General features: G+C 41.9%; 1 protein-coding gene across 1 annotated transcript in view; it reads right to left on the reverse strand.

Annotated features, from left to right (window-relative positions):
* GPC1 (glypican 1) overlaps positions 1-21,890 on the reverse strand; it is a 315,639-nt gene that overhangs the window by 261,585 nt on the left and 32,164 nt on the right. Inside the window, exon 2 of the mRNA XM_050902544.1 lies at positions 10,060-10,202. The gene's annotated coding sequence lies outside the window, so the exon portion shown is untranslated. The remainder of the gene's footprint in view (positions 1-10,059; positions 10,203-21,890) is intronic.

Consider the following 21,890-nt stretch of genomic DNA (forward strand, 5'->3'; position numbering starts at 1 on the left):
TGATAATCTCTGATTACCCCAGAAGTACCTGATGCCACAGTTTAGTAATGAATGCTCAGGTTATTCTCTGAATAGGCTATGACTCTCCTTAGCTTAAGTGGATGGGATTTTGTGATATTCTGCATTCTTTTCTTTCAAATCTTTGCTTCACATAAGGAATATTGGTTTGCTTGCTGCCACCGCTAAATAAATAGTAAACAGAGAGAGCTCTGAAGTTAGTCATCCTGGAGAGTTCAGAAGCTTCTCAAAAATTGCAGGGTAAACGTTGTATGAATATCCATATCATGTCCACTAATAGTCTATGTATCTTGGATGCTTTTTAAAAAGCAGCCTGGAGTCAGTAAGTCATACTGACACGTTACCGATTTTGGCCCTAATTGATGATCTGTCTGAAAAGAACAAAGCTGCTACTTTGGTTTTGAGACTGACCGCAAATGTTCACGTCCCAGGCCTGCTGGATTTTATTTGACTGCTCTTAGTAACAGAAATACCTCTATTACAGCGGTGCCAAGAAAACAGACTGAAACCATACTGTGTTCAAGAAACTGCACAGAGAAGAGTACAAATAGCCAGAAAAAGGGGGAGAGATGAAGAGAATTAGCAATAGGTAAAGCAACTAGTAAAAGAGCACATCTCTGGTCAGCAGAGGCACTTAAAGCACTGACAGCTTTTCCCTAATGGGCTTGTTCTCCACCAGAGCCATTTGTGGAGTGACATTCCTCTGAGCCTTACCTAGTTTAACAAGCTGCTTTCCCTATTTTCCTGCCTCCTTGGGAAGAACAGACAATCAAGATTTCTATAGGACACAGGAAGCTAACAAGAGCTTTTAACTAGGAGCGGAGAGAAGAGAAAGGGACAAAGTCCACTTACTTAAGAGGGGTGCAGACAGAAAGAGGTTGGAAAGCCCCATATGCTCTCCCTTTCCTGTGTCTCCATCTGTCCCACATCCTCCCTTTTGCAGAGGAGGTGCCATTCCAGTGTCATTCTCAGACTGGAGCAGGACAGATCCCTGGAGTTGCACAAGAGCTGGGAGACACTAAACAATGGTATGTAGAATGTGAGCAGAGATATACAATGCAGGTATTCTGGATTTGGGGAAATGGAAAAAGATCCACACCACCAGGCAGCTTTTTAGATAAAACTGTGTAAGATGACCTTCTCTGAGTTCACTTGGGGAAATTCTGGCAGCATAGCCCAAATCAATTTAAGCTTTACATTTCAGAGAGCTGGCAACAGGCACAGCCTTGCAGTGTGTGTGTGTGGCAATTTCAAAAGTCAAGCGGCCACCTCAAACCAGAGCTCATGGCTTTTGGGCCCATCATCATCCCAGCGTGGGAGGTCTGACGGAGGACTCTGAAGTGCTGGGTGTGGTACCAGCTCGCCTCTCAGAGCACCCAATTGTATGACCAGTCTCTGAGCCCATACGCTACACCCAGATTGCACATAAAGAGCCAAATTTGCTTGGGCACTGGGAGCAGCACAGCTGCATTGGCATAGCTTCCTGCCCAAACACAGCTCTGTTCAGTGAGGTAGCTTGGGTACCTCTACTTGGCATAATACTGGATATAAGCAGATTTCTAATTTCGGAGTTAGAGCACTAGAAAAGACACAATATGCTCTTATTCTTTATGTAAGACTTAAAAAAAATCAATTTAAGCAGCAAAGCCAATTTGATAAAAGTTTGATGAAAGTGTTTTTCCCAGGCCTGTACAGCCCTCCACAACAATCAGTATGGGGTACTCCTGCACATACTTGCTGCTTTGGACAATGTTTGGACAATGCTGGGTAGATAGTCTTTCCAGCAGTTTCCTGCACAGCACCCTTGCATCCACAGGGGACAAGCGGCAGTGGCAGCCAACAAGCCAACAAGATCTGAAGGAGATCAGCAGGACACTGCAGGATTATATTATTATGCCAGCCCAATCATTCAGCTGAATACATGTTAAATTCAGCAGCTGGCTTGTGGCCAACCTTCTATTTCTCCTCAAGCCTGAATAGCCAGCCACCAGTGGGTTTGCAAACAATTGCCCCTGCACCAGACAGCTGGCTGGTACCATCTTTGCAGGCTACTGGGTTTTTCTCCGCATTGCACACAGCTTTTACCTGAATTATGGCATCAGTTAAAGAGCAATCTTTGCAGTTCCCAGGAGCCTGCTCCTGCTCTCCCCCACATGAGAACCAGAGATTGGCCTCCAACTCTACTGGAGGGAGGATCGGGCCCCCTTGCAGAACAAGCGCCTACCAATTAGTGACACTTACTGTTTCTATCTGTAGAGAATCATTATGAAAAATGCAAAGCATTATGCAGCCACTATTAATCTTCTGCTTCTGTTGCATTTACTCATGGTTTATGGCCCTCCAAGGAGGATAAATGATCAAGGCATGTACTCACATTGTTATTTGTCTATTTGTCTGTGCAACAATACACGTGCTCAGCACTAAGAAGAAGTTATTTTTCATGGGGAATGCAGCTTTAAGGCTTTTCAAGGTCAGAAGGCTTTGTGAGAAAAAAACCTGCAAGTGACTCTGGCTCATTTGCTGCCAGCTCTTCCTTTTAAAGTTACAACTCACACAAGACCATAAGCAGGCTAAGACTCCAGGAGGAATGGCCACAGAAGTGCTCCTGTATTTTTGTCTTTTGCTAGGGTACAGTATGGCACACAGGTGTGTAAGTATGACAGATAAGGTCATTGCTGTCAAATGACAATTCCTATTCCAAGGTATTTAACATTGGTGGAACAAGCGCTTCCACTCTGTACCTGTGATACTGAAATCTCTCCTCTCTTTACTGCTCTCCTCACTGTCTTATAGCTCATTGTGAGCAACAACATTTTGGTCCAGTTTTGTTTATGGTAGCAGGGATATATTTCTGGAGGTTAAGCTCTAGCAAATTCAGGCTATCGTACGTCTGCAGTGGTGCTTAACTAGCCAGCAGACACTAACAAATAGCACTAAGAAATGTTCTTTGGCACTGCATAGCTCTTTGCAAGAACGACCATCTCCATTATGAACACAGAGTACTTAAAACAATATTAGCCCAAAAGTAGGAATGCAAAAGCAATACAAATATTTTAGTAGCTGGTACAGAAACTACATTCTCGTTAAAATGATCAGATTTCTATGTTTACTTTGAAAACACGCAGACCTAAGTACAAACTTTTTATAAGTTTTCAGTCTTAATATAGAAATGGGATATTATGGTAGGGATGGCACTCTGCAATTTGGAAGATGATAAAGATGAGAAGCGGTATTTTTCATCAAATAGTCACATGGCAAAGCACAGCATTTGTCCCTTCCTTACTCAGAGAAACAGCAAGACTGAACCTGGTCCAAAGCCAACTGTGTCAATGCAAGTCTTCCCGTCACTTCTGCAGCTTTTGGATCTGGCCTGGTATCCCCAAAAGACTGTAAATACAAAACATGGCTTTGGCACCATGTCATGCAAAACAGGGAAGTAAAACGTGCTGCCAAAGTAGATATCAGGTAAAGCCAAACATCTGCCACCTGATTCCCCCAAACAAAGCTCCATTCAGGCACAGGGTAATATCAAATATTTATAAAACATAGTCACAGAGGAACTCAGTTTCACACCTCGCGATTATCTTTTGTTCTTGTATTTCTTCCTCTCTGTTTCAAGTCAACCAAAAATAGCAAGAGAAATCTGAGAAGACGACTTTTCCCAAGACACTTGTTAAATGTATTCTTTAAAATAGTTTTTGTTTCCAGAAAACTGTTCAGAGTGTTCACATTTGCATATATCAGATCCACTCAGTCATTTCCATTGGTGGATCTAGCAGTCATTAAGTTAAAGCAATCTAATTTCAGTAACTCAAGATGTGCAAAAAGCAAAGCTAGTGAAGTATTTGACAATAAATATTCAGACGTCTTGGAGGACACTGAACAATATTTTCAAACTATTTAATGAGATATGATTCAATGTATCTTGCCAGGTGATAAATGGCCACTGTTTGAATAGCAGGTGGTTTGCAGGACATTATCAATGCTATGCCATGAATATTGTATTGCTAACAATAAATGTTTTGACACATAACAATACATTTATATATAAATCAATCAGACACTAGACTCTCAATTATCCATACTGTTAATTGTTCAATCTTTTTAATTGTTGTGAATAGTACTTTCATCAAGGGTTTTGTCTGTTATAAATCAGAATGGTTCATTTAATACCTCCTTGGGCAAATTAATTTACCTTAGCGGAAGTGCAGAGATGTGAAGAAAGTAGAATTTGGCCTATAATCTTCGGAAACGATGGATTTCTCTTAACCTAAAGTGTTGTCTCCTCCGGCTTCATTTACAGCAGCTGCTGGCACCGACACCATGTCTTTTTAGAGATTCTATGGACATGTACAAGCTCCAAACTTTATCTTGTTAATTACAAAGGTGTAGGGCAGGAGAATCTACTAAATAGTTCTCTTTACTATTTGAAAATTAGTGCTAAAGCCACATAGCATTTTACTATCTTTTTTCTTTAACTATAAAAATATATTTCTATCCCATTAATTGTTGTTCCTGTCTTTGGCATTACTCCTGAGTTGCCTACACTTTCTCCTATTAACATTTCTATGGCTACTCTTCTTCCTCCTGGACCTACATGGAGAACGGCTATTGCCTCTGTGCTCTGATGACATCATCTGTGCTTCCAGAGCTGACAATTGCCTTGACCTTTCTACCTGCCACTTTGCATTGCACTATAAGTTCACTTGCTGTCCACTATCATTTTTGGACTGCATGTCTGTTTCCCTCCATGCCACTGAATCTCTGGGTCTGGAGTTATTTTTTCCTCCCAGATGCCCTCCATGGCTTTTATCCAAGCAGATTCCTATTCAGTGGCATTTAGGTTATATTTCTAGTACCTATACTTGCTGCTGCATCTTTCCTTCATCTTGAGTAACATCCATATCAAGTCCACTCTGACATCATGTATGCTTTCACATGCCACCAAGTGATCTTTCAGATTTGTAGAAAACACGTTAGGCAAGAATGGATCTCATGTGAGTGTGGTAACTTCCACTAGACATCATCTTCATCAACCCCCCGCTTTTATTTCTAATTGTTTCTTTCCCTTCTGCCAGTTAGCAGCCAAAAGACACTTATAAATTCCAAAACATTTCAAAATTAAATTTTATGAGTAAGACTTCACCAGAAACCACATTAATATCAAGCCAAGTCTTCTTCATTCACAACAATCGAGTTTTCAAGCCAGGTTTCATTCTTATAGCCCAATATAAAGCACCGTGTTTATGATTCTGCAGTGGGTGATGTACGTCAGGATACCTGCGCAGTCTCATATGGAAACCTCTGCTATTGAAAAGGAGAGATCACTACTTCTTTTCCAACAGGGGCCTGCGACAGGAGGAGAGCATGTAACAGAAAAGGAGAAGCAGGTGTCACTATGTAGGGACACTTTAGTACATTCCCTCTGAGCACTGGCTATTTGTTTGAGGTTTCCGGGCATGGCTGGAGTAGGAGCAGCAGCTCGACCAGAGCTATAGCTCCAGCTGGCTGGATCGCACAAACAGTGGCCACACAAGAGCCATGTGCCCTTGCATATTTGCACAGTTCTCTCCTGGGACTCACTGGAACTGCCATGAATGTGTTGAACATACCCAGATTATGTAAACCAGAGTAAATCCTACACAGCAACCATTCAAAAAGCGTCAGACCTACTACACATCTGCAGGACACCTTGCAGCGGGTCTGCATATGCTTTTGTTTTCATTTGGGAAACCTAAAAATAAGTATGTCAGCCCTCCCTGTACAAGAGTTTTTCTGAACAGAACTTTGTACAAACCTGTCTCTGTCCCTGAAGTTTCCTTAGCAGAGCACGTGTTTGTCTCTGTTATGGCAGAAAGGACTGGGTGCCTATGTCGGTAGCAGACCAAAGGAAAATATAAAAAGGAAGAGGAGGCTGCTGGGTCTCAGACCTCCACCTGTTTTTGGAGGATCTGTAATTGTCAGCTGTGGCTGACCTTTCTGGTCATCTCTGCACTGATGCTTCACTTTAAAAAAGAGTATCAGCCTGCTCCTAGTGCTGCCTTCGGGCTGATCTGCAGTGTCTTTCCGTGGTCTTACTAGAGCTTGAAATTAGATCTACCAGACAGGAACTGCCAGGCTTTTTGAATTCTGGTATTTGTAAGACATTCACAAATGCTAGACATGTCTCTCACCCACCTTATACATCCTAGAGGTCAGAAGAAAACCTCAGAAAAGCATGACAATTCAGAATCCAGAAATAAAAGCTGTCAGACAGTGGAACTTTATTACAGTAATGAAAGTTATCTGACAGGAATAAATGAACCCCTAACAGCATTCTCATGTACACACACACTTAGAAAAATAACTAGCAGAGGGAAAAGAGAGCAACAAAAATCCCTTCTCAAAGGCTCCTGTTATATCTTTACTTTTATAACTTAAAAGCTGTACTAGAGAGCAAGACAGTCGGTGGTCCTGCACTGTAGCCAGCAGGGCTGCCAGCATGGACTTCGTTTCCTGGTCCTTCTTACCTTGCAGCGCACAAGCGGTCTGGTGCCTCTGCGTCCTGCAGAGTCCCTCACGTAGGAGGCCTCTGGTGAAAGCAAGTGGCAAGTGGAGATGCGGCCTGTGATGCAGAAAAGAGCCCCTTCCTAAGGCTTTCCTTCCAACCAAACTCTCCCTGGCTCTGCCACCGAGAGGATGGTAAAGATCCTGTCACTGCAAGGTTCAGGTCCCCCTTCTACCTCAATATACCATGGAAATATAGAGTGAGCTTTTATCCGTCCTGTCCCAACCACCTCTCTTTCTACAGCCTGCTCCCCCCTGAGCTTTCCATTACATTGTATTCACCCGAAAGCACTGGCACTGGCTTTGAAATGAGAAGACTGTTCCTCTGAGAGGAGTTTTGTGCCTACGGCTCTCTACACAGCAGGTTTCAGCACATTATACATACAATGCATTGCCAGGTAACAAACAATTAGCAATGCTTGCCATATGGGCCCTAAATTCTGCACATCATGCACTCGATTCCAACCCCAAAATTTAGAGGCCCGGATGGTCCTTTGGGTTATCCTCATCTGCAATCACATGAACAAGGGGCCAGGTAGATACAGTAGGGTGTTGCCTGTCAGGTCGTCTTCTCTTTCATACCCACTGCCCTGTCTCTGTGTCCCTCTGCTTGGTCCTGTGCGTGGAATCAGCCTGTTTCTTGCCTGGACTCTTTCTCTCATCCGTATCTAAATAAGGGCCTGGATCCACAGACTTCATTACTCAGGTCTGCTTTTCTCTGCACCATCATTACTGGCATCACCTACGGAAACTAGAAGCTGATGTATATTCTTTCTCTTGTGGATAAAACCTGTAAGTCTCTCTATGTGCTAAACCATCTCATTTAGTTTGCCTCTAACTCTTCAGCATTATATTTCACACAGCAATTAATTCATCCTCTATTTCTCACTAGACTGAAGGCTATACCATATTGAAGTCTGTATCTGAGCAGAGCTGGTAATTCATCAGCACTCCAATATCTCTATGTACAATGTGCTCATTTTGCTATAATGGGCTTTTTTAATCTTGCTGACAATTGAAACGTTGATATTGTTAAGGTTAATGACCCACTGATAAATACCAGAAAACACTTTTACCCTCAAATAGTTTTTAATCCTGGCTGTTGCAAAGTGTGACAAGAATGCTTTGTGCCTAAATAGGCTTTAGGAGCAGTACTTTCTAAATATCTGAAGCCCCCTTTTACTACCAAAGTGGTTTCTCTAACAGTTACTGGGTTTGCTTTTGTGCCAGGTTCTTAGGTTTATTATACTGAGTTTGTGTATGAACTGGCTGGCTTTTCTTTCACACTTATTAATGGCCTGCATTGTGTGTTAGATGTGCTGAGATGCCTTCGATCTGTACCTTACAAATGATGAAATCAATTCAATCAGTAAGCAAGCTAATGGAAAGAACCGAAAGCCTGTGAGAGTTTTATTGGGGTACAGTCACCTAAAAGGTACTCTCTCTGATAAAGTACATTCAGCTATGCTGACAGGGTCATAAGAAGGCAAGATTAACACTGATTTTTCACATTTTAACTGTGCACATTTTAACACCAAGTTGCTTGTGGGGAGATGTTTGCATTGTACTAAGAAAAAGGCATGCCCAGTTAATTCATGTAATCGCTAAGCCAGCATGCAGAGAGGGCTGGAGAAGTAGTTTCCATTTTTAATTCACATTGTTTTTTGCTGGATTTCTTCCAAGCATTGAACCAGCAAAAGAAATACAAAGCACTTTACATTGTGTTCTCAGAGATACTGCCCCAGCTCTCTTTAGCCAAAGAATGTTAATATAGCTTCACTGGAGCCTGAGCAGCACGTGTCTGTCAGCTGATGATCTGACCCTAAACAGAGATTTCTGGCTGCATAAGCTCTGTGAAAAAGACAGCAGAGATGGATATCACAGTATGCACAGTATGAAGCGATGGGAATGCAAAAAGAGAATTCCCATTCAAAGCAAGCACTCTTTTGCAGCACTGAAGGGATTCAAGTGGGGAAATAAAATCCAAAATGTGCAGGTCTCATAAATTACATATGTATTGTATCTACATGACGGAAAAAAAGCCTTTTGCTTTGGCATTTACTGTCCTTGATTTGTCCTGTTAATTCCAAAAGGTAGAAATAGCTAGTACTTGCAAAGACTTTCAGATGAACTGAGTGTTTCAGAGTATGTTAGCCAAATGCCACTCAGATCCATTCTCGCCTCACACTGAAGCCAAGCAACTGAGCCAAAGGACAGTGCTGGGGAAGGACAATGAACTAATGGAAATGGCTAGACATATATTACCTCTGAAAGTAAGAGGCTTGGTGAGAAATGATTCTTGCTATTTGCATTATGAAGTATAGCTCCTTTGGAAAAGTCAAGGTAACCATTTTCCCTACAGAGACTAGCCAATATGTCTTAGCTCTGTTCTGAAATAGCCTGTGCTACTTGTGCTAGCAAGAGGGCTCCAGAAAGAGTCCACTTCTGACTGCGGGTTTGACAAGGACTGGACCTCTAGAGCCAAGGCTGAACCTGACAACCTGCACTGCTCAAGTGCAAGTTATATGAACAACATGAGGCTGTAGGAACTGCCTCCTGGGTCAGACCGATGGTTCATCTGGCCCAGGATCCTGACTCGGATAGTGGCAACAGGATAAACTATTTAGAGAGAGCATGTCAACCTAGTCACTCTCTGCTCCCCGTTTACTTTTTCTCCCCCAAAGCTGTTGTACCAAGGATGTTACAGGGTATATTGCTCAGTCCTCTTAGTATCCATTTATAGACTCTTGGTCTGTGAACGTCTAATCCCTTCTTGAACCTGCTCATACTGTCTGCCTCTACAAACTCCTATGGCAACAAGATCCAGAAGTTCACCACCCACTGCATAAAGAAGCACTTTCTTTTATCTATTTTAAACTTTTCCTACCAGCTTCACTGAGGTTTGTGAACACTTGAAGTGAATCAAAGTGAATCTTGTGCTGCATCATAAGATAACAATAAAAATACATATGTGGTCCCTATTCCAGACACGAGAGTTCCAGAGTCCTGCAGAATGGCTTGTAAGTCTCCAGGAACAAAGAAATGATCACACTTCTGGACTGATTTAGTTCTAAAGTACACTAGTAACATTATGTTGGTTTAGCCCACATAGCAGCACCCAATGCAAAGGAAAAACAAAAAAAGCTCATTTTATGTATACATACACACACACCAGATGTTCTATATTTTTAGCTTGTCTGCAGGTGTGTGTAAAAGCAGTTTTGGGACTCATTGATTGTGCAGTTCTGCTAACTGTCTTAAGCTTGCACCATTCCAAAAGAGATATAGTCCTAAGAGTCTTACTGCTAACAAGCTAAGCACTTTGCAGGAGCTGGCTTTTGGTTTGGCTACATTTATTTCAAACTATGTTATTCTCTGCTAATTAAACTTTTGAAAAGGAACATAGCTGACAAGAAGTTCTGAGTAATTTGCTCAGTCCTTGACATTAGTCAGGAAGTCTCAAAGCAGAGGCCACAGAAGTACAAGAATACTAACCTCCAAGAGAAGAAACAACAGTCCTTAATAAGAGTCTTGCCTCAGATGTTGTGAGGGATGAGCTGAAGATATCAAAGATATCCAAAACACAGATGATTCTGGTGGTAAGCGATCAGTTCAGGCACACTGTGGCTGGTGGATCCCTAGAGGCAAAAAGAAATGGAAGAAAGTCTGAGTATAGCTTGGAGACACAGATGCAGAGACTTGGCATTTGCCCTGTGGAATTCTTGGATGCACTTGAAAGGTTCCTCTCAAGGATGAAAGTGCAGTTTCTGTTTGTTTTGTGCCTGGAATCAACTGACACCATCATATTATCTCAGACTTATTGGCAAATGGTCTCTTCCAATGGCTGCAACTGTTATGAGATTACAAAATATGCAAAACGACAGATGGCTGCTAAATTAATTGCCAAATGATTAACTGCATGCTAATGATGCAGGAGTTGAAGAAAAAAATTTAAGAGAAGAGTCAGCTATGAAGGAAAACTGAAAACTGCTCCCATTTTCATGCCAACAGTGGCTAGGCTCTATCTTACTAGAGTTCACCATTAGCCAAGGAGACACTTTTCTTTTTTAAGTTGTGAGCAGCACATAAATTTTCCCTACTCAGAGCAGGAATTAATAATTCAGGGACACTTCACCCTGTCCCCAAACTTCAGTGGAAGTCTTTGAACTCACTCTTTAAGCAACAAGACTTACTCCCCTCCCTCGCTCCAACTGAAACTACCCTCCAGTAGAAATTGTCTAATGCAGTGTTTGTGGAGACTTGGGAACAGCCCTACCTTTTTTACCAAATGTTATGTATACAGATTAGTGCTGTTGATGTCTACAGCAACTCTAGACTGTATAAGTAAATGACAGTAAATCCACTAAAAGACGTACTTAAACATCTCCCCCGCAATATGAGCCATAGAATTAGGCGCACCCCAGCAGTAAGATGGGAAATATAGGCTTATAAAAAAATGGAAGGTCAGTAGCACTGTCATATCGGTAGTACAAAAAAAGGCTTAATTTAACATCTTAGAAGCAACAGTCAAAGCCAAAAAGCCCATTACGCAAGTCAGACTCAAACTACTGCCTAGTGTTGCAGCTCCTAGGCACTCAAGCTAAGGGAGACCACAGGACCAGCCGCCATGGCCTCTCAACCCCCCTCCACTGTTGGCCAAAGACCCACACCATGTCCCCGCTACCCAGTTGCAGTGGGGAGCTGCAGGGCTGCTCCCACACTACAGCAGGCAGAAGCATTCTCCTGACCATCACTGGAAATGAAAAGCCTCTGAGAAACAAACCTGGTCTGTGATGAAAATACCACCAAGACTTCATTGCCTCCCATTTCCTACAGGTAGGTGATAGATAAAGCCAAAGACATTTGAAAGAGGAAAGGCAAAGCACTGCCTGTAATGGCAGTCTCTGTTTTTCTTTTCCCTTGATATACTACTATACACAGCTACATGTCTTCAGTTTCCAGGCTCAGGTCAGCGCTGTCGGCAGCTCTCTTGCTCACCATCGGTGCTCTAGACAGTGACACAAGGACACCCTGGGAGCGCTCTCAGAGTCAGCTCAGTCTTGCTGCTCCCACTGGCTCTGCTTCAGGCCTGAATGTAGTTAGGCTTCAGCTAGAGACACCCAGATGTGTCCCAGCTACAGCACGTTCCCCAGCACCCCCCAGCTAGGACCTGCACGCTGGCTCTACATGCGGACACGAGAGCCAGGCAGCTGGGTCTGGCAGGGTTGCTGCCCCAAGCTCCCACAGGGCGGTTGTTCCGACCAAAAGTAGCTATATTGCTTCAGAAACCAGGCTGGACCCTGACAACAGGGATTAAATTCCTTTCTTCCACATACAGTTAATTAATATAAAACCAGCACTGATGTTTATTTAGCTCTGCATAACGCTTTCTGAGAGGTTCTGGAAAAGCAGACCTTTGTCTGTGATTCTGCACTGTGTCAGGCCTAAGCACAGGAGGCAGAGGGGCAGGATGGAGGCATACAGAGTGGTGGCCAGCGTCTCCAGCCCTGTTACACAAATTTTCAAGGTAGGGATTACTTTTGACTTTCTCCATATGATTCCTTAAACATTATTGTTCTGGCCTAGGTCATTGTCATTATGTACCAGCACTCATATGACGAACAGTAACTGCATGAAAACATCACAGCAGATGGTTAAAAACTACCAGAAAACAATGGATATTCAGTCAGTCAGTCAGACCCAGAATAGCAATTTGCTTGCTCCTATTCATTTGGCAAACGTGTGCTTACATTTTTAACTTCCATAGATGTAAACTTACATATAACAGTTTTGGGGGGATACAGCAGCAGAACTCTAAGACTTTTTTACATCTCACAGTTAGCATGTACCACTAAGTATTCCACTTCCAAGCTGTCTGGCTGTTAGCACTTAGAAAATTATCAGTGTCCAAAACTCTGTTAAGACTTCTGTATTAGCCCCACTGACCCACCTCAAATCCAAAACTTTTTACAATGATCTCAAACCTTCACCAAAAAAAAAAATTCACTTAATTCTTCTGCTCTCTTGAGTTTCTGCCAAACTGCCCATATGCTTAGCCTTCCCGTACGTGATGGGGAGTCTTGTTCTAGCTATTGGCCCGAACGAAATACACAGAAGAAAAACCCAGTTTGAATCCTGCTCTCACTTGGCCTTAGAGAATTTGGTTAAGTTTGTTTTGGGACATGTCACTATGGTCTTTTTCCTTTTAGTTACCATGGTTGCCCAAGAGAGACATGACGTGACAGAACATCTGCAGTGCATGCAGTTCTCCTCCCCAAGTACCAGACCAAGAAAAACACCCTGGCAATGAAGTCAGCTAACTACAAAGTAGCACGTGACAATTTGTGTGCTTTTCGCTGCTGTTAAAGTAAAACAGTTCAGAATCCTGTGGACACTTCTTCTCTTTTTTTGTGTGTGGGGTCCTATGTGTTTCTAGAAGTGCTCCATGAGATGGCCTCTACCTCTGCATGCAAAGCTGTTTCATCTCTCTTCTGCCCTGTTTCCACTGCTGCTTTTTGGAGAACCCAGCTGCCTGCAGTTATGGGATGGAAAGAAAACATGTAAGGGATGCGTAGAAGGAAGATGGATAGACAAATTTCTGGCTGGGAAGGAGTGCGAATGACCCCTCAGCAAACATTAGCTACTGTCTTATTTTTCAAAAGCTTGAAAAACCAAGGAAAGAAAAAAAAAACTACACAGGAAAAAGTCTGTACATCCAACTTTAATTATGGTAATGGATCACAAGTGGCTTCTGGCACTCAGTTGAAACATGTCACCCTGTCACAGACCAGTGAGATGAAGCACCAACTTCCAGCCATAAGCCAGATCAAGACAGGCTAGTGGTCGTGAAGCAGAGAGCCTCAGGAAATCCAAAGTAGGAGAGTCCAACAACTTCACAACTCCAAGCACAAGCAGGCTGGATACCCTGTTAAAAAGTCATCATACATGGTGAATTCATCACATTGCTCTTTAAATGCATCTTTCTGCATCAAATGGCACTTGTAGTTAGGCTGTGTCATTTCACATTGCATTAGCCTACATCATGTCGTATCATTTGCAGTAAAATGATATGCCATGACATATACATAACCTGGGGCGTCACACCCTATATTTACAGTATTTAGTATATTTGATTTAAATATATGACCATCTTGTCCATCTTTTTCACACCTTCCTCTTACTGAAGCTGATGGGAGAAGCCTATGAACTACTGACAGGATAATCAGGATCCAGAAGCAGGAGGAGAGGATGAGTGACAGTCTAGTTCCAGTGGCTTATTACTAGCAGCATCGTTTCAGTTAACCTTGCATACTTGTAATTCCCCTTTCTGTCTGTGGAGCATCCCCTGTTGTCATAAAGTCAGTGAATGCCATTAAGCCTGGATAGTCACTTGCAAAGTCTTGAATAAACCAAAGGAGTAATACTGAATTTGATTAAAGCTGTTCAGCTTCTTCATTTGGTCCTTTCTTCTTGCTTTCTCAAGGATATCCTGAGGAATTTCATTGTTTTCTTCCTGCCAGATGAGGTCTTTTCTTTCCTGGCCTAGATTAAAGCCTATATGGTGGCTTTTGTTGATTAGCCACAACCAATTACGACAACATAATATATAATATGTTTCTATATCTATAAATACGATAACATGATATCTACTTCGGTGAAATCTTCCTCATCTAAGACAGGACAAAAGATTTCAAAACAGCCAGTCACTATGATGCTGTAATAGCACTCTGAAATCTCTCCTCAGCACTTATCAGATCAATATCAGTAACTGGAAAGAAACTGATCTGGAGCAAGACATGAGGATACAAATTTGTTATGATGCTGACGAGCCTTAAAGTAGAAGCATGCTGCCGAGGTGGAGATGAGGAGAGGCACGGAAGTGCTCAGACAATAAAGCACCATTTCCCAATCTCCTAAAATTCAAGTGCTTCACTTCCAGCACACCTGTTCTTCAAAACTAATCTGCTCTTGGATGAAGACTTGCACAGAATTAAAATAAAAAAATATCTACATCACTTCGAGTCACAGTTACAATCAATCACAATGGACAACAAATAAATGCAATATATGGTATCTTCAGTAGAAGACAGAGTAAAATTAATGAAGATGCCCAGACCTGGCACCCATATACGGTCATAAAAATGTAGACAACCTCTCTTGTTAAAAAACAAACTCTGTATAGAGTAGTATATTGCTGTGCACAGGCAGTTTCTGTGTTACAGTACAGCAATAATTTAACTGCACACAGCAGCCCTGCCTGGCACTTTATGGAGAATCTATAAGGGAGCACAATACCCAAAAAACATGTCGGGGGGATTTAGATGGGCACAGTGCAGTAACTGGAATTGGATTTGGGACGCTCTCGCAGCCTCGCTCACAATCAATTACAAGGCACTTTGGAACTACACATGATCAGAATCTTCATTCCCACCTCCCCAACTGACTGCTCTCAGGTACACACCTCAGGAGTGGCTGGGGATAACATACTGTCACGTTCCCCTCTCTCATTTTACCTGCTCAGAGCACCCCCAGGGATCCGGGGCTAGAAAGCGCACTGCAGAGCGGGAAACACAGGCGTGTGCTGGAGGGTGGTGCCAGTGGCCACAGCTCAGTGCCACGTTTCTCCCAGGAGGATGTGTGCAGGTAAGGTGACCGCCGGGGTTCTCAAGCTTGGTTAACTGGCATGCCCATTTATGCTCTTTCTTTTTAAGAACTCAGTAATAGAACAATTCTTAAATTGAGATAAAGCCTTTGACTCTCTATTTCTCTAAGTGACCTTTTCATGCACAGATGAACACTGTTTATGTTATCCTCCCTTCTGTCCCCAATTTAACAGGCAATGCTTAGAGGCTGAAATGACCTCCATCAGATCTTTTGCCATTTAAGAATTAGAATACAGGAAATTACTCAGATTAGAGCGCATGAAGTGTATCTGTATGTCAAACATGCTGTTCATTTGTGTCAAAGACGAACATGTACGATATATGGTGTCTTCAGCCCATTTCTCAAATTCATTTCAAAGAGTGTATCAGCAAATACTTAAATAAGCACAGGAAGAAACAAAACACAAGGAGTGCAGCTGAAAGATGTGCTGAAGGAGCACACATAGCCAAAAGAGCTAAGGGACCCCATTTTTTTCCGGACCCATAAAATGTGCTAACTCACTCTTCTTGTACCTATGTCTGGCAGAGTTCTCGCACCAATATGCTTTAAAAAACTAAATCTCTACTTTGGGATAGGTAGCCATCACTCAGGCCCACTTCTTCTTCTAGTTTTCCCTGCAGCTGGGTCTATTTCTGAACATTCCCAACTGCTTTCTGGGACAGCTTTGTCTTTGGGGTGTGGGGCCCCCAAACAAACAACACTCCTTCCCTGAGCATAGTGAATGTGGGAGGATGGGATGGGAGGTGCTGACAGAGTCAGCTTCAGGTTACCTATGTGTTATTCAGAGCCTAATTCCCCAGTATGGTCAGTGGTCCATAGGCAGTGGTGGTGGGAAGGGGAAGAGACGGGGTGATTCCCAGCACTGAAGTAGGACCCCAGCCTCAGCAGTGGCACCGTACATTCATGGGGATGATCTTGGTAGATTCCTAGGGGAAAGCGTCTCAGCCAGAGACATACCACTCAGGCACCGAAGGAAAACATTTGCTAATGTGGCTTTACATTTCTTCAATATTTCATGTTATGTACTTCAAGTCACTCATTTCTTGCGGATTTTTTTTCCAGTGAACATTTTATTCATTATCATTTATTGCTTGATGCTCACAGGAGAGTTTCTCACTGAAGGTTCACTGGATTAAAAGCTGGAACATTTTCTGACCCAATTGGGTCTTACCAGGTTAATTTTCATCCATGTCAAGATGTAACAGCATCTTGAATCAACAGAACAGTTTTGTGCCTAGTGCTTAGTTCAGAGTTAAAGAGAAACCTGCAAGGTTAATGAGTAACAGGAAGCAATTCATTAAAGTTTTGATAATGTAATGTTTCACAGCGATTTAACTTCATAATAAATTTTACATCCCAAAGGAAGAACGAAACCTTGCAAAAATGTGTGCCTAATGTAAGAGGCTGGCAAGCAGGGAGGACTCCTCAGCACTGTCCAAGAATTTTGGCAGCTTTAACATTGTTTATGGAGTTCAGGGCTTCATTCAGAAGTGCTTATTCATTGAATTGCTTTCTTAAATGTGGCTTTTTCTGATAAAATATTTCATAAAAATTTTGATGTCTTCCCTTTAAAAATTCAGTTCTGTATGGTAACACCCTCAGAACATCTGCAGATAAGTTTCATGTAACTTACGCTGTACCTTGAGAATTAAATCTTTTTAACAAAGTATAGCACATGTATCTTCTGACACATACAGTGTTAGCCCCTCTTGGAGACAAGATGCCAGACTGGACAGACATGACATCTGGTCTACTAAGGTGGTTTCTGCAGTACCAACAAACATGAAGGAATTCCTGCAAAGCCTTGTAGCCTGCAGTGGGCTCCACAATGAATCCAAATGGTTTTGCTTTCCTTTTAAAATCAAAACTCTAGAGTCTAAATTAACTTCCCAAACTGAAAAATCCGGAGATTTGTCTTTTTAGCCTAATAAGGATTATCAACTAGAACGTTAAAATTTTGGCTTCTACTTTCTCCATCTCCCTACTTCCCAGAGTTGCTCAGAAAACGAAAAGCCTCTCCCTTCTTAACCAGTGAACAATAGCAAAAATATGAACATGACAAGAAAATTTGATAGATGACAGCTCTTGCAATAGCAGTTGAAAGCTAGGGCCCCCAGCACAATTGTACTGAATGTGCAACATTACTATAGTTACAGATTAGAACAATGAATGTATTTATTTATGCAGTGATTATTGTGCATTTTAACACATTGGTAACTGGCATTTAACTTTTGGAATACAGCTTAAATCCAGCCATTAAGTTCATTTTAATTAAATGTTTGTGAATGCTTTTTTCTATTATATACTACGCAGCTAGCGCTAATGACCTGCTCCCTCTAGTCTCCGCATAGCATTATTCCCTGTAGGAAGCCCCTCACTGCTTTGCCTGCCCTGTTTTGGGGAGGGTGTCAGTGTTAGTCTTTATGCACAGGGCCTGATCTTTCTGCTGCCGCGGGAAGACATCTCATTCCTCAGCCTGTCACTGTTCATCACTCAACACCACAGGGGACTGGCATCACGTACTCCAGGGAGACGATGCATGGGAGGATGGAGCATAGTTTGCTGTGCTCACTGCTGTTGTCCTCGGTGTTTCTCTTCTCCTGCAACTCTTTCCCCTAAGGATATTGCTTGCTTTCTGATAAGTTTGAACAGAGCTCCTGGGTGTTCACATAAACTTAAAGGATACAACTGATTTCCAGAGGGTTTGGATTTTGCTTTCAAAAAAGCTACTGGCACACTTAATGTTAGAGGTGTACCTGTTGTCTTCCCAGACAAGCCCAAATGCACACACAGGAATCCACAGTAGTAACTGTAATCACAGTCACCTTTTCTCCTCACCACCCTCCCCATAAATCTTCCTCGGAGTTAAGCATGTAAGCCAGTTAAGCAATATGGCTTTTAGAGGCTGTTGTCATAGTACCTCTCCATCGACAGAGACTTCGCAGAACAGAACTGCCATTATCACCAAGCATCATCGTGTCTAGCCCACTTCTGCAGACAACCACGTCATATAATGTTGTTCATGAAGTGATCTCTTTCCACCTGACAATTAGATCCCCCTAATTAGTCCTACTGGGAGCTGCCCCAAAACTCACTACATTTATGGTGAAAACTTCCTTCTACTCTCCAGAATTTATATTTGGTTAATGCCCATTTGTTTCTGGCCCTTAGGCACGAAAAGTTTAGGTTTAAATGGTTAAGAAGGAGAACTTCCTAACATTTCCTTGCCAAAGTCACCTCTGGCACTATGTAATTGTGCTGCAGGTCAGATATATACTAGTAGTTAATCTTTTTTCTAATAGATTAAGATAGCTGTATCACAGAAGAAAGATCAAAAAAATATTTTTATCTACAGCATGTTTGGTATTGGGTGGGTGGAAGGGTAAAATACCAGCAAGGATGCATAGGGAGAAAGAACACTATGGGTGGTAAGCAAATTGTAGCTTCTTCACTGGAACCAGTTAAAGAAGATTCTGGAAGGAGTGTCACAGCATCTGACTTGGTTAAGATTTCCATAAATTTGACAAATAAAACTCCATCAAAATAACTTGAGAAATATTGTTTTCACATGCTTAAAGCACTAATCTCTCGAACAGAGGGACTATTAGCGGGACAGTCATTTGCCTGCAGTTGCCAGAAAAGCCAGGAAGTGGGAGAAATGGCATTCTCTGCTGCTAACAGACGGGAGAGACTTTTCTTGGTTAGTGGGAGAATGGAAGGAAGATCAACTCTTTGTCTGCAGAAGCAAGCAATTACAGCAACAGCAATCATAACTTGCTGGAGAAAGCACAAGAAACGGGCCTACAGCTCACAGGAGCTCAGAATTCCCACTGCATTAAAACAAACACACAGACACAATGTTATTGGAAAAAAGTTAATTCTCCTATTTAAATAATCCTTAAGTTTTACCACAGAAAGAGATCTGAATTGATGAAAACTCCAAACATATCATTGACTAGCACACTGAGGAGGGTTTTCCTAAGTCATGCCTTGGCGACAGTTTTCAAGATGCCAGTCCTGCAGCCAGGAGTGGGGAAACCCTGGAACACCAGCCAGACCGCTGAGGCCTGTGGCCATTGCTGTAAGTGTTTCTGTTTGCTATGAGATGTCTTCCAACAGGCTGCCAATCCAGCAGCAGGCTGCTGGGAAGGCAAGTGAATTGATAAGAAACTGTTCCCATTAGAGACTTGTGAATAAAAAACACCAATGTGTTCCTGTAGACTACCTTTATTTCACTGCATACCTTTACTTTCTGACTGAGGAGCAGTCCACTGGAAGATTTACACAGTGCTCTGAGTAGGATTATTGTCCGTACGCTGATCAATTGAATCAGAAGTTCCTATATTGATGAGCGCTTCAGACACATTCAAGGAGAAAGAAAAGGATTTCATACTAGCATTTCAAAACTAGTTCCTGAGATACTATTTCAAGTAGAGACATATCACTTGATTTTCCAGACCACTTATCCCACAGCTCCCACTGTGATGAGTGAGAATTTTTGGATGCTCAGCAATTTTGAAGAGCAGGATGCTTGATTTGGGAACAGATGAATGGTGCCAGCATGAACGTGGTAGCTCAGCAGGAGGCATGCAATACTGGGGAGGTGGCAAAATGCTCACTCACTCCCATTCAGGAGGCAGCCCCTGTTCAGCAAATGCTCCTGGATTTGGCATTTCCTATGGCTACATTCACAGCAGACTTCTCTGAATCCAGCTGTGATATCCTGCAGAAGAAGAGGTTGCATGACTTGCCCGCTGGTCAACTATATCAATTTATTTGGTACATATAAAATAAAATTTTGCCTACAAACCCTGCTGCCCAGTGTCTCTCCACACATTGCACAAGGAACATAGGCACATTGTTTGCAAGCTCCTGCACCCAGATTTATGGGGTTTAAGTCCTGTTTGTGGACTCAGCCCTAAGCATCACAAATATAGTATTGAGGTACTGAGTTGTGAAGACGTTGGCCTTGACCTTCCACTTTAAAGAGGAATATTTCACATGAGTCAATGGAAGAGAACAATTTCAGCCACTATGGATTTGGCACATTATTTCCTTCCAAAATACACTGACATAGAAGTTACATGGGGGGTGGGGGGGGGTAGGGCAGGAAGACAGGGATTTTAGCTGATTCAGTTCCACATCCAATGGGATGAAGAATCTGAGGTTCATCTTCTGGAAATCCAAAACCTATTTTTTGGAAAGCTGAAAGGACCTAAAGAACATGGGAGATGGACTGAAGCTTTTACCAGTCTTCAAAGCACCTGTGACTTACAAAAGAGAAATTTTTTGTTTCAAGCTTTTCAGAGTAGGAAGTCTGAAGGGTTGACTTTAATTCATTTGCAATTTCTTGCAATAATCTAATTTAGATGTCAGACAAAGTTCTGGGTTATTACTTTTCAGAGAAATTACAATGTAATATTTATTGTTTTCTTCTATAATTATTCTGATGGAGTTAACAAAGGATATTTTTAATAAGCTTTGCTTATCTGAGACATAACACTTGAACTAACATAATATAAACAGAATTTAGCCTTCATTCAATGCTGTAATATTTTCTGTAGACGTATTCACAATATCATTAGAATTTTGCTAAAGAGAAACCTGTTCCTGTGTGGATTTTGCATGTGGCTATATTCACATATCAGCAGTATGAAGTGGACAACAAAACTGTTACACCAATAACAAGTTTGCTATACTTTTATTTAGAAGCTCATATCTTAGGCAAAATACTATCACTCTTTTTTGGAATATGTCAACATATTCCCATGTACTTCAATGAAGATTACATCTGCACAGATATTGCTGTCTGTCAAGGCATTTATTTAATGATTTCACTGGCTTTAAAGAGATTGTGCTAGCCACTGTTTTCACATTGAATATCAAATATCAACTTTGACAAATATACTTTGTAGACATGATTGCACCTGGAAGCATGGGCTACAACATTAAAGTGTTCATTTTGTGGGAAAATCACAAAACTTTAGCATAGACAGAAGTTTCCAGTCTTGTTTCCATACCTCTAAGCTTGGAAAGCAATTAGGCATCATAAAGTTTAATTTTTAAGGTCTCAATTTAAAATTTCAGATTTCAGCATTGGTCTCCGCTTTTTTTTTGGAGCAGCCAGCATTTTGATGACCAGATTTGCAAAGAAGTCAATGGCTGAGCATGCATGCATGTACACTATCATCCATACATCCATGTTAGCTGTAAACCATGCAGTGAGCTTTCACGTGGGGTTTCAAAACTGTCTTCCACTATTTGGATGCAATTCTATGGATAATCTCACTCTTTAAGCTTTTCACTTCTGTGGATGGGGACTGTCTTCTGGAAAAAGTCCTAGTAAGGGCTTTGTCAGATCTACAACATACAGCAGTATTTTCACAGACTTAAATCATTGCAGTTCCCACGAGGTAGTGACCTATGTTTATAGAGCTGAAGATTATGAGCTATATATTTTATTATATGACTGTCTGAAAACCATATTGTATTAAGTACTTCGCGTTGTCATGAATCACTGTGCGAATCGCCGAGAAAATGTATAGGCTTCTCTCCTTCAGGGTCAAGAGTACATTCCTCTGTGACCCTTCATTTTAACATGAGGCAAGGATGTAAAATACCAAAGGCTCTTTTTCCACTGACTTGAGTGGAAATGGTCCAGA

The sequence above is a fragment of the Gymnogyps californianus genome, chromosome 10 (assembly GCF_018139145.2).
Source record: "Gymnogyps californianus isolate 813 chromosome 10, ASM1813914v2, whole genome shotgun sequence".
Lineage (NCBI taxonomy): Eukaryota > Metazoa > Chordata > Aves > Accipitriformes > Cathartidae > Gymnogyps > Gymnogyps californianus.